Source organism: Saimiri boliviensis, chromosome 6, assembly GCF_048565385.1.
Source record: "Saimiri boliviensis isolate mSaiBol1 chromosome 6, mSaiBol1.pri, whole genome shotgun sequence".
NCBI classification, from domain to species: domain Eukaryota; kingdom Metazoa; phylum Chordata; class Mammalia; order Primates; family Cebidae; genus Saimiri; species Saimiri boliviensis.
Genome location: NC_133454.1, coordinates 44,289,925 through 44,303,297, shown reverse-complemented (window position 1 = coordinate 44,303,297; position 13,373 = coordinate 44,289,925). Strand labels below are relative to the sequence as shown.

General features: G+C 38.0%; 1 protein-coding gene across 2 annotated transcripts in view; it reads left to right on the top strand.

The window, feature by feature from the left end:
• The window catches only part of EXPH5 (exophilin 5), an 85,193-nt gene that overhangs the window by 5,167 nt on the left and 66,653 nt on the right, over positions 1-13,373 (top strand). The window lies entirely within an intron of this gene.

The window sequence follows — 13,373 nt, the reverse complement described above, 5'->3', positions numbered from 1 at the left end:
TCTGCAGCTGGTGGTAGCTGCCACATCTGAAAGAGATTAAAAGCCAGATACACAAGCCTCCTGTCTCCACTAATCATCCTGCCCTCTCCTCTTCCAGCCTGTGAAATCTGCTTCTGGTTAAAGGGCAGAGTTTCTAGAGACACTGGATGTCTACTGATTGGGCTTTTACTGTGTGCCAGACACTGGGTTGGCCCTGAGAATACAGTGGAGAATAAAATGCAGATTCTACCCCAAATGGCTTCAGTCTTTGAAAGGTTTTCATTGGCAATAGAATGGGTAAGATGAAGTGTTCATATAAATGTAGCTGACCCTTATGCAGCCCTGTGTGGCTTGGAAAAAGGACCATGAGAACAATGCCTGGAGTCACAAGTGTGCTCAAGAGGCCTGAGCGCGTTCTGATGCGTAACAAGGTATCAGGTTAATATGGATCTCTGAGGTGTCTGCACTTCCCAGTGGCATCCAGTTTAGCTAATTCCTTTAAACTGAGGGAGAACTTTGTCTCAGATATTTTCTCCTATCTAGTTATTCCTGTGGATTGGTCTCCATAGGCAATAGGCGCAGAACTACTGTAATAATATAGTTCCATATTCCAATGCCAAAAAGCAGTGTTCTTTTTAAGCTTAGTGCTATTATAACTCTTCTAGCATATACAATCTTTCATATCTGTTTGTTTTTAACCTCATCCTCAACCTGATAAAGCGAGTATTATTGTCTTCTTTTTCAAAAGCTAATAAAACAACTGCAATAATCGCTAACGTTTGTTGAGCATTGACCCATGCTAAGCTCTTTGTGTGCACTATCTCATTTAATTCTTACAACAACCTAATGAGTTAAGGGATATCTTTATCTCGGTTTGACAGAGGAAGTGTAGAGAGGGAAAGTGACATGCTTGCGATCTTGCTGCGAGGGAGTGTCAGATGTGGGAACTCTATCTCTGCATAACCACTGTGCAGTGCTGCCTCCTACAGTACCAAAAAGTTGAAGTGCCTTTCCTCACCTGGCCCATCTAGCTCATAACAGAACCCAGACTGGGATCTATTCACTTTAAAACTCTTGCTATTTTATCTCCACTGACAATAAAAATAAAAACTACACAATTCTAGGTACACGTAGTCAAATGCCGAACTCAAAGTTGGAGATGTTATTACTAAGGAAAATGGCATAATGGATATGGGAGGATAACTAGTACCATCTGCCTATATGGAAAAAAATTGCTGGCAACCATTTATGTTAAAATATGTATATATGCAAAAAAACTGCATATATGCATTCTGATATAAAGTTCTTAAAACAAACTTTATACTGTTAAAATGGTTATCTTTGGGGAATGATATTTAAAGGGACTTTAACTCTTTTACTACTGTTTTATTTTTTAGTTATCACATGTTATTAAAAATAGGCCAGGCACTGTGGCTCACGCCTGTAATTCCAGCACTTCGGGAGGCTGAGGTGGGCAGATTGCCTGAGGTCAGGAATTCGAGATCAGCCTGACCAACATAGTGAAACCCCATCTCTACTAAAAATACAAAAATTAGCCAGGCATGGTGGCCAGCACCTGTAATCCCAGCTACCTGGGAAGCTGAGACAGGAGAATCGCTTGAACCTGGGAGGTGGAAGTTGCAGTGAGCTGAGACTGTGCCATTGCACTCCAGTCTAGGCAAAAAGAGCAAAACTCCATCTCAAAACAAACAAATAATAATGATGACACTGTTTCTTTGGGTAATGAATATAGAATGTTTGGACTGGAACTAGAAAAAAAAAGAAAAAATACAATTTTAAAAAGGAAAAAAATGCAGAATGTTTGATTATTTTTGACTTTCATACATGTCTTTTATGAAGGTAAAAGAATATTTTAAAATGTCATTAAAAATAAGTATCTTTTAAAGGTAAATTTCTTTTTTAAAATGTCTAAATGTTTTTCTGCCCTTGTTCTTTTCTTTATGATGTTAATGTGGGCACAGGTCAGTTGGTACACGGTGAGTCGTACATCAACCTTGATTGCTTGGGGTCTAGGATTATCTGAGGGAAGGAGAGTCTCACGTACTTAGTGGGTACTCAATTCCTAGTCAAATGGAACTGAACTTACTGCTGTAGCAAATACAAACTAAGGGAAAGAAAGATCTGAGGAAACCAGGTGAAGGGTGAAAGAAGGTCAGGTTAAGGTTAGTCAGAAAATGCTTTCCTTCCCTGTTATCACAGCAGGGTCTTGACATTGAGAAGAAGGTGGCTGAGAAGTAAGGAGTGCTAGCTGAGGCATGGTCTTTGGTAAACGTGGGTGGATTCTCTCCTTCACCTTCATTCAGTTTGGTTTTTCTGCAGTGAGTTATTGCTATTGCCCAAGCTGTGAGATTTGGGAGCTATAGGCTCACCACCCTCTCCTTCTCAGGGTATTTCCTTATTGACATTGCCAATGACCCTATTAAAAGTCCGTGCTTCAAATATTAACAGACCATAGGAGCCAGCTTCCTCATTCCTTAGAAAGTGTGTTAGGCTTTCTAAATGAAAGAGGAAGTGGGGGATGACAGTGACCAAATTCCCCGCACCTCAGCAAAGAGTTGTGATATTTTCATATGGATCGAGTTTGCCTTGGCTTCAACTTTGGAAAAAAAAATGCATTTAACAGCAGTTGAGGGAGGAAAGGGGATGGGGAAAGAGTAACTTATCCTGGCAACCACTATTTTGTTCTTCATTATTATAGTTTTATCTTTTTTTTTTTTTTTTCCGAGATGGAGTTTCGCTCTTGCTGCCCAGGCTGGAGTGCAATGGCATGATCTCGGCTCACGGCAACCTCCGCCTCCTGGGTTCAAGCAATTCTCTTTCAGCCTCTCAAGTAGCTGGAATTACAGGCACGCGTCACCACACCCAGCTAATTTTGTATTTTTAGTAGAAATGGGGTTTCTCCATATTGGTCAGGCTGGTCTCAAACTCCCAGTCTCCGGTGATCCACCCACCTCGGCCTCCCAAAGTGCTGGGATTACAGGCGTGAACCACCACACCCAGCATCTAGTTTTATCTTTTAAAGAATGTTATATAAATGGAAGTACAGAATACATAACCTTTTGAGAATGGCTTCTTTAACTCAGTAAAATGAGAGTCACACAGGTTGTTGTATGTATAAATAATTCATTCTGGCCAGGCAAGGTGGCTCACGCCTGTAATCCCAGCACTTCAGGAGGCTGAGGCAGGAAGATCACTTGAAGTTTTGTTTTGCCATGTTGACCAGATCGAGACCAGCCTGGGCAACATGGCGAAACTCTACTAAAAATACAAAAATTAGCCAATCACGGTGGTGTGTATCTGCAATCCCAGCTACTTGGGAAGCTGAGGCAGGAGAATCGCTTCAGCCCGCAAGGTGGAGGTTGCAGTGAACCAAGATAGTGCCACTGCACTCCAGTCTGGGTGACAGAGTGAGACTTCATCTCAAAATAAATAAATGAACAAATAAATAAATAATTTATTTCATTATATTGCTGAGTAGTATTTAGTGTTTCATCATAGGAATGCACTACATTTCATTTACCCATTCACCCACTGAAGAGCATGTATTGTTTACACATTTGGATGATATTGGATAATACTGCTATAACTTTTGTGTGAACGTGCAGACTTTTGTGTGAACATGATTTTTATTAGTAGTGGAATTCCTGGATTATATTCTTGAATTTATAAGAAACTGCCAAACTGTTTTCCCCACAGCTGTACCATTCTGCATTCCTACCAACAGTATATAAGAGTTCCAGTCTCTGTTTTTGTCGTTCAGGCTGCTAGGACAAGATACCTTAGACTGGGTAATTTATAAACAACAGAAATCTATTACTCATCGTTTTAGACCCCGGGAAATCCAAGATCAAGGCACCAGCAGATTCTGTGCTTGGTGAAGTCCCCTTCCTCATAGAGGGTGCCTTCTCTGTGTCTTCACATGGTAGAAGGCGTAAAAAGGCTTCCTCTCAAGCCTCTGATCCATTCATGAGGGAGGAACCCTGTTGACCTAATCACCCCCTGAAGGCCCCTCTCGTACTACCATCCCCTTGAGGGGTAGGGCTCAACATATGAATTTTGGGGGAACACATACGTTCAGACAAGAGCATAGTAGTTCTTCAATCTTGCCAGCATTTGATGTTTTCAATATTTTTTATTTTAACCATTCTAATAGGTTTGTAGGGGTATCTCACCATGTTTCAATTTGCATTTCCCTATTGACTAATGACGGTAAACATCTTTTTATGCTTTTTATGCTTACTTGCCTTCTATATATTGTCTTTGAAGCATCTGTTAACAATTTTTAATTGAGTTATTTATTTTCTGATTGGTTAATTTTGGTAAGTCTTTATATATTCTAGATACAAGTATCCTATTGAATATCAGGTTTGCAAACATTTTCTCCCCAGCTGTAGCTTGTCTTAACGCTCCTACAGCATCTTTGTAGAGTAAAAGTTATCCTGTTTGATGAAATCCAACATATCAAACTTTTTTCTTTTATGAATCATGCTTTTAGTAGCATTCTAAGAATACTCTGCCTCATCCCAGATTACAAACATTTTCTCCTATGATTTCTTTTTAAAGTTTTATAGTCTATGTCTTACATTGATGCATTTGGAAATAAATTTTGTGTAAAATGTGAAGTTAAGATGAGGTTTATTTCATTTTTGCATATTAACGCCCAATTATCCCAACACCATCGTTGAACGACTATCCTTCATTAAATTGCCTTTGCACCTTTGTAAAACATCTGCTATATTTTTGGAGTCCATTTCTGGACTCTGCTCTTTTCCATCAATCAATATGTCTTTTCCTTCACAAATACTGTGGTATCTTGATTACTGTGGCTTTATGGTATAGTAGGTCTTAGCATCAAGTAGTCCGCTTTCTCCATTGTCTTTTTTTTTTTTTTTTTTTTTTGAGGCAGTCTCTCTCTGTCACCCAAGCTGGAGTGCAGTGGTGAAATCTCGGCTCACTGCAACCTCTACCTCCTGGGTTCAAACTATTCTCATGCTTCAACCTCCCAAGCAGCTGGGAATACAGGCCTGTGTCACTACACCTAGCTTTTTGTTGTTGTTGTTTTGTTTTCATTTTTAGAAGAGACAAGGTTTTGCCATGTTGGCCAAGGTGGTCTCAAACTACTGACCTCAGGTGATCTGCCCGTCTTTGCCTCCCAAGGTGCTGGGATTACAGGCGTGAGCCACTGTGCCCAGCCAGAATGAATGATTTATACATACAACAGCCTGTGTCACTCTCAAAGGTGTTTTACTGAGTTAAAGAAGCCATTCGATTTTACTCTTTGTTTTTAAAACTTTGTGTAGATTGTTCCTTTGCTTTTCCATGTAAAGTTTTAAATTTCAGTTTAAAATTCTTCATCGCTAGTGTACAAAACACAATTGATATTTGGTATTGATCTTATATCCTACCACTTAAACTTATTTATTGGCTCTAGGATGTTCTTTTTTTGCGGAGGGGATTTTTTGGGTGATTTTCTACATAGCCAATCATGTCATCTGTAAATGGAGATGGTTTTATTTCTTCCTTTTCAATATGTATGCCTTTTATTTCTTTTTCTTGCCTAATGTTGAATAGGAGTGTTAAGATTGTACTTCCTTGCTTTGTTGCTGACCACTCCGTCTTTCACTATGAACTATGATGTTAGCTATGATTTTCTTTTCGATGATTTTTTCTTTTTTATTATTTTTTGTTAATTTTTTTTTTAATGGAGACAAGATTTTGCTATGTTGGCCAGACTGGTCTCGAACTCCTGGGCTCAAGTGATATGCCCGCCTAGGCCTCCCAAAGTGCTGGGATTACAGGCATGAGCCCCCATGCCCAGCCTGTAGATGACTTTTATCTGGTTCTATTTCTTGCTTGCTGAGAGTTTTTATTGTGAAGTTTATTAAATGCTTTTTGTGCATCAATTTATATGACCATGTGGCTTTTTCTTCTATAGACTATTGATATACTTAGTAACAGTAATTGATTTTAGAATATCAAAGCAGCCTTACTGTTGTGGGTTGAACTGTCCTTCATTAAAATAAAAAATTAAGTGTCTATATTAGACACTTAATCCCCGATACTAGGGAATGTGACCTAACTTAGAATTACAGAGATAATTAAGTTAAAATGAGGTGGTTAGGATGGACCCTATCCTAATATGAATGATGTCCTTAAACAAAATGGAAAATTTGGACTCAAAGACAGACAAGCATGCAGGGAGAATGCTTTGTGCAGACTGGAGTTACACTGCCATAAGGCAAGGAACTATCAGAAGCTAGGAGAGAGGCCTGGAACAGACCCTTCCTTAGTACCTCCAGAGGAAGCATGGCCCTGCCAGCAGCTTCATCTCTAGCTTCCAGAACTGTGAGACATTTCTGTTGTTCAAATCACTCAATGTACGGTACTTTATTATGGTAGCCCTAGCAAAGAAATTCGCTTATATTCTCAAGAAAATCCCACTTGATCGTCATGTACTATTTTTTTTATATAATTTCACTACATTTGCTAATATTGAGGGTTTTAAAAAACCTGGGTTCATAAGAGATATATAGTTTTCTGGTCTTATATCCTTTTTTTTTTTTTTTCCTTTGAGTCAGGGTCTCATTCTGTCACCCAGGCTGGAGTGCAGTGGCATGATCTCAGCCCACTACAACCTCAGCCTTCCAGGCTTGATCAAAACTCTCACCCCAGCCTCCCTTGTAGCTCGGACTACCAGCTTATGCCACCACGCCCAGCTAACTTTTTTGTATTTTTAGTGGAGACAGGGTTTTACCATGTTTACTAGGCTGGTCTTGAACTCAGGTTCAAACACTCTGCCTGCCTCAGCTTCCCAAAGTGCTAGGATTACGGCCACGAGCCACCACGCCCAGCCTGTATACTATTTTTGTATGGTTTTGGTGTCAGTAATTTTAGCCTTGTAAAATGACTTAGGAAGTATTTTCTTCTATTTCTGGAAGAGATTATATAGTCTCCACGTTGCTTCTTCCTGAAATGTTTGGTAAAATGAAACAATGAAACCATCTGGGACTGGAAGTTTCTTTTTTGAAAGGTTTTTAATTATGAATTCAATTTATTTGATAGATAGAGAGCTTTTTCCACTATTTCATCATGAGTGAGTTTGACAGTTTGTATTTTTTAGAAATGAATCTATTCTGTCAAATTTATATGCATAATGTTATTTATAATATTCATTTATTATCCTTTTTTTTTTTTTTTTTGAGACGGAGTCTTGCTGTGTTGCCCAGGCTGGAGTGCAATGGCATGATCTTGGCTCTCCACAACGTCCGCTTCCTGGGTTCAAGCGGTTCTTCTGCCTTATCCTACCAAGTACCTGGGACTGCAGGCACACACCACCATGCCTGGCTAATTTTTGTATTTTTAGTAGAGAAGGAGTTTCACTATGTTGGCCAGGTGATGTTGAACTCCTGACCACATGGTCTGCCCACCTCGGCCTCCCAAAGTACTGGGATTACAGGCATGAGCCACCACACCCGGCCCCTTTATTATACTTTTAATGTTTGAAGATTATGTAGGAATAGCCCCTTTTTCATTCCTGATATTGGTAATTTGTGTTCTTTCCCTGCTTTTCTTTATTAGTTGTGATAAAGGTTTATCAAATTTATTGATCTTTTCCAAGGACCTGCTTTTTGTCTTACTTTAATTTTTCTTTATTGTTTTTCTGTTTCAATTTAATTAATTTCTGCTCTGATATTTACTATTGCCTGCTTTATGTTTATTTTGCTATTTTTTCTCATTTCTTAAGGTAAAAACTTAGATTATTAACTGAAGACCTTTCTTCTTTTCCAGTATAAACATTTTTTTGGTTTTTACATTATTTTCATTTTAATTAATAAATAATAATTGTACATATTCATGAAGTACATGGTGATCTTTCGTTATGTATAATACATGCTGATTAGATGAGGGTAATTAACACATCCATAATCTCAAACATTTACCATTTATTTGTGTTGGGAGCATTCTTTTAGCTATTTGAAAATGTACACACACACACACACACACACACACACACACACACACACATATGTATGTATTTTTTGAGATAGAGTCTCACTCTGTTGCCCAGGCTGGAGTGTAGTGGTGCAATCTGGGCTCACTGCAACCTCCACCTCCTGGATTTTATTTTTATTTTATTTATTTATTTATTTATTTATTTATTTTTGAGACAGAGTTTCACTCTTGTTACCCAGGCTGGAGTGCAATGGCGCAATCTCGGCTCACCACAACCTCCGCCTCCTGGGTTCAAGCAATTCTCCTGCCTCAGCCTCCTGAATAGCTGGGATTACAGGCACGTGGCATCATGCCCAGCTAATTTTTTGTATTTGTAATAGAGACGGGGTTTCACCATGTTGACCAGGATGGTCTCGATCTCTCGACCTCGTGATCCACCCGCCTCAGCCTCCCAAAGTGCTGGGATTACAGGCTTGAACCACCGCGCCTGGCGGATTTTAATATTAAACATTAATATTAATTCTATTAATATCTTAATAGAATTTAAATATTCTATTTTAATTTATATTGTAATTTTTACTATCAAACTTCTCTCTTTTTTTGTGGTTATGCTAGGAATACATACATAGCTCTTCATAATCTACTTAGAATCACTGTTTTACCCTTCAAGTGAAATGTAGAACTTACCACCACATAAGTCACTTTCCCTCTCTGCTTTATATTGTAGTTGCTTTGTATATTAGAACTACAGTGAAAAATCTCATCAAATAATGTTACAATCTTTGCTTTTAATATTTTAAAGAACTCAGGAAGAGAGCAGTCGGTTATATTCACTCAGTTTCACCATTTCTATTGCTCTTTCTCCGTTCCAGATGATCCAAGGTTCCTTCTGGTATAATTTCCCTTCCTTTTAAAGAACTTCCTTTAGCAACTATTTTATAGCAAATCTGCTGGCAATAAAGTCTCTATTTTCCTTTATCTGACAATGTCTTTTTTTCATCTTCATTCCTGAATAATATTTTGATTGAATATAGAATCTAGGGTTGATGGCTCTTTTCTTTTAGCACTGTATGGCATTGCTTTTGTGAGTTCCTCTACCTGCACAATTTTCCCAGTGCTTTCTGGTTCCCTGGAGCTCCCCCTTTGAGTCATCTGTCCTCTACTGGAAGGACATAAAGAGAGAGAGAGAAAAAAAAAAAAGATGTTTGCCACATCCCCATGTGTCCACAGCTCCTCTAATCGGAAGGTAAGATTCCCTTCCCTGAGAGTATTAGTGTGCATGGGCCCCGGCTACCACTGCTGTTGCTGCCAGAAAACCCTTTTCCCTACTCCTCAAGCCTGAACTAAAGGGCTTCTCCTGGAACTCTCTCCATTTGCACCAATGCTCACTTCTGGGTTTTGCACTACCCTGAGTCCAAACCAGGGTATAGTGGAGGAGAGGAAACAAAGTAAATTCACGACAGGTTTAGTGGTATTTTGTATTCTTTCACAATTTGCCTACTACTATTTACTTCTAACATATCTGTTCTGTGCCTTGTGACCAGTTTCTATGGCTACATTTGCTAGGAGAGACAGGGTGGAAGTGCTTACTCTGTGTTACCTGGAAGCAGAACTCCCCATATTTACTTTTTTCTTTTTTACTTCCAAACTCATTATACAAGGCCAACATTACCCTCATACCAAAACCAGACAAAGACACAATAAAAAAAGAAAACTACAAGCCAATATAACTAATAAATACCAATGCAAAAATACTAGCAAACTGAATTCAGCAACACATTAAAATGGTCATTCATTATGATCAGGTGGGATTCATCCCTGAGATGCAAGGATGGTTCAACATATGCAAATTAATAAACATGATACATCACATTAGTAGAATCAAGAGCATAAACCATATGATCATTTCAATAGATGACAAAAAAGCATTCATTAAAATTCAACATCCCTTCAAGATAAAAAAAAAAAAAAACCACCTCTCAACAAACTGCATAGAAGGAGCACACCTCAAAACCAGGCATCCCCAAACTACGGCCTGTGGGCTGCATGCGGCCCCCTGAGGCCATTTATCCGGCCCCCCGCTGCACTTCAGGAAGGGGCACCTCTTTCATTGGTGGTAAGTGAGAGGAGCACAGCATGTGGCGGCCCTCCAACGGTCTGAGGGACAGTGAACTGGCCCCCTGTATAAAAAGTTTGGGGACGCCTGCTCAAAACAATAAAGGCAATGTAGGACAGACCTACACTGAGCATCAGACTGAGTTGGGGGAAACAAATCCTTTTCTCTAAGATCTGGAACAAGACAAGGACGCCCCTTTCACTACTTTTAGTTCAGCAGAATCCTGGAAGTGCTAGCTTGAGCAATTAGACGAGAGAAAGAAATGAAGGGCATCCAAACTGGACAGAAATAAATCATTGTTCTTGTTTTCAGACAATATGATCTCATATTTTAAAAACCCTAAAAACTTTGCCAAAAACTGTTAGAACTGATCAACGAATTCAGTAAAGTTATAGGATACAAAATGACCATACAAAAATCATTTCTATATGCTGACACCAAATTATCTAAATAACAATCTCAATTACAATAACTACAAAAGAAGGAATAAACTTAACCAAAGAACTGAAAGAGCCCTACAATGGAAACCATAAAACGCTGGTGAAAGAAAGTGAAGAAGACGTAAACAAATGGAAAGTCTGCCCCTGCTCATGGATTGAAAGAATTAATATTTTTTAAATACCTATACTGCCCAAAGTGATCTGTAGAATCAATGCAATCCCATTAAAATATCAATGGAATTCTTCACAAAAATATAAAAACAACCCTAAAATGTAGATGGAACCAAAAAGACCCAGAATAGCTAAATCAATCCTGAGCAAAGCTGAAGTCATCACATCACCTGACTTCAAAATATACTACAAAGCAGCAGTAACCAAAACAACATGATACTGGCATGAAAACAGTCACATAGACCAATGCAACAGAATAGAAAACTCAGAAACAAATCCACATTTACAACCAAATCATTTTCAACAAAAGTGCCAAGAATATACAATGGGGAAAGGACATCCTCTTCAATGAATGGTGCTGGGAAAACGGAATATCCATATGTAGAAGAATGAAAGTGCGCCCCTATCTCTCACCATATACAAAAATCAAATCGAAGTGGATTAAAGACTTCAAACTATGAAACTATTAGAATAAGACATAGGAGAAATGCTCCAAGACATTGGTCTGGGCAAATATTTGGGTAAGATGTCAAAAGCACAGGCAATCAAAGCAAAAATTGACAAATGTGATTATATCAAGTTAAAAAGCTTCTCCACAGCAAAGAAACAATCAACATCATAAAGAGACAACCTACAGAATGGGAGAAAACATTTACAAACTATTCATCCAACAGGAATTAATAACCAGAGTATGTAAGGAACTTAAGCAACTCAATAGCAAATAATCATCATCATCAAAGTTTAAAATGAACAAAATATCTGAATAGACACTTCTTAAAACAATACATACAAATGGCCAATAGGTATATGAAAAAATACTAAACATCACTAATCATCAGGGAAATGCAAATCAAAACCACAATGAAATATCATTCATCCAAACTAAAATAGCTATTACTAAAAACACAGAAAATAACAGACGGTGATGAGAATGTAAATTAGTACAGCCACTATGGATAACAGTACAGAGGTTCCTCAAGAAACTACAAATAGCACTACCATATGATCCAGCAATCCTATTGCTAGGTATATATTCAAAAGAAAGGAAATCAGTGTATCAAAGATACCTCTGCACGTCCATGTTTATTGCAGCACTATTCACAATAGCCGAGATATGGATCAACCTAGGTTTCCATGAATGGATGAATGGATGAGGAAAATGTAGTGTATATATGCACAACGAAATAGTATTCAGCCATAGAAAAGGAATTAAATCCTATACTTCGCAACAAGATAGATGGAACTGGAAGACATTATGTTAAGTGAAACAAGCCTAGTATAGAAACACGAATATCACATATTCTCACTCATATGTGGGAGCTAAAAGAATTAGTCATATGGCATTGAATAGAAGGATGATGACAAGAGTCTGGGAAAGGTAGTGGGAAAGGGAGAATGAAGAGGAGTTGGGTAGTAGGCACAAAAATATAGTTAGAAAGAATAATATCTAGTGTTTGGTAGCATAATTGGGAAACTAGAATTAATTTATTGTACACTTCAAAATAGCTAGAAGTAAAGATTTGGAATGTTTCCAACACAAAGAAATGATAAATGCTCAAGGTGCAAATATTACTCATATTTGACCATTATATACTGTATTCCTATATTAAGTATCGTGCATATACAACTATATATTCATAAAAATTAGAAACAAATTCAAAAAAGAATGAAAAATAAACAAAATTGTATTGAAGTTAAATTCATATAACGTAAAACTATCCACTTTAAAGTTACCAATTCATTGGCATTTTATACATTCACAATGTTGTACAATCATCCCCTCTATCTAGTACCAAAACGTTTTTGTCACCCCAAAATAGAACCCCTTAAACAGTTACTCTTCATTCCCACCTCCCCTCAACTGCTAGCAATCATGGATTTACCTATTCTGGCTATTTCATATAGATGGAATTATAGAATATATAACTTTTGTCTGTCTTCTTTTACTTAGTATAATGTTTTTGGACTTTCATCTACCTTATAACATTTATCAATACTTTATTCCTTTTTTTGGACTGAGTAATAGTCTATTATATGCATATGCCACAATTTATTTATCTATTCATCCATTGATAGACATTTGAGTTGTTTCCATATTTTGGCTATTTTGAATAATGCTGCTATGAACAATTGTCTTGCAAGTGTTTGTTTGAGTACCTGTTCTCAGTTCTTCGGGGTATATGCCTAGGAATGGAATTACTGGAACATATGGTAATTCTATGTTTAACTTATGAGGAAATGTCAAACTGTTTCCCCTATATCTTTTTTTTTTTTTTTTTTTTTTGAGATGGAGTCTCACTCTGTCATGCAGACTGGAGTGCAATGGCGTGATCTCGGCTCACTGCAATTTCCACCTCCCTGGTTCAAGCAATTCTCCTGTCTCAGCCTCCCAAGTAGCTGGAACTACAGGCATGTGCCACCACACCAGGCTAATTTTTGTATTTTTAGTAGAGATGGGGTTTCACCATGTTGGTCAGGTTGGTCTCAAACTCCTGACCTCAGGTGATCTGCTTGCCTTAGCCCCGCAAAGTGCTGGGATTACAGGCGTGAGCCACCACACCTGGCCTTTCCCCACATTATTTTTAACACAGTTGTGGTCTTATGTATTTGTGTTACTTATGAAGATCATAACATAAAAACAACCGCTTCATATTAAAGATTCAGAGTCAACATTAATTTTGTTGTTGGCCGGG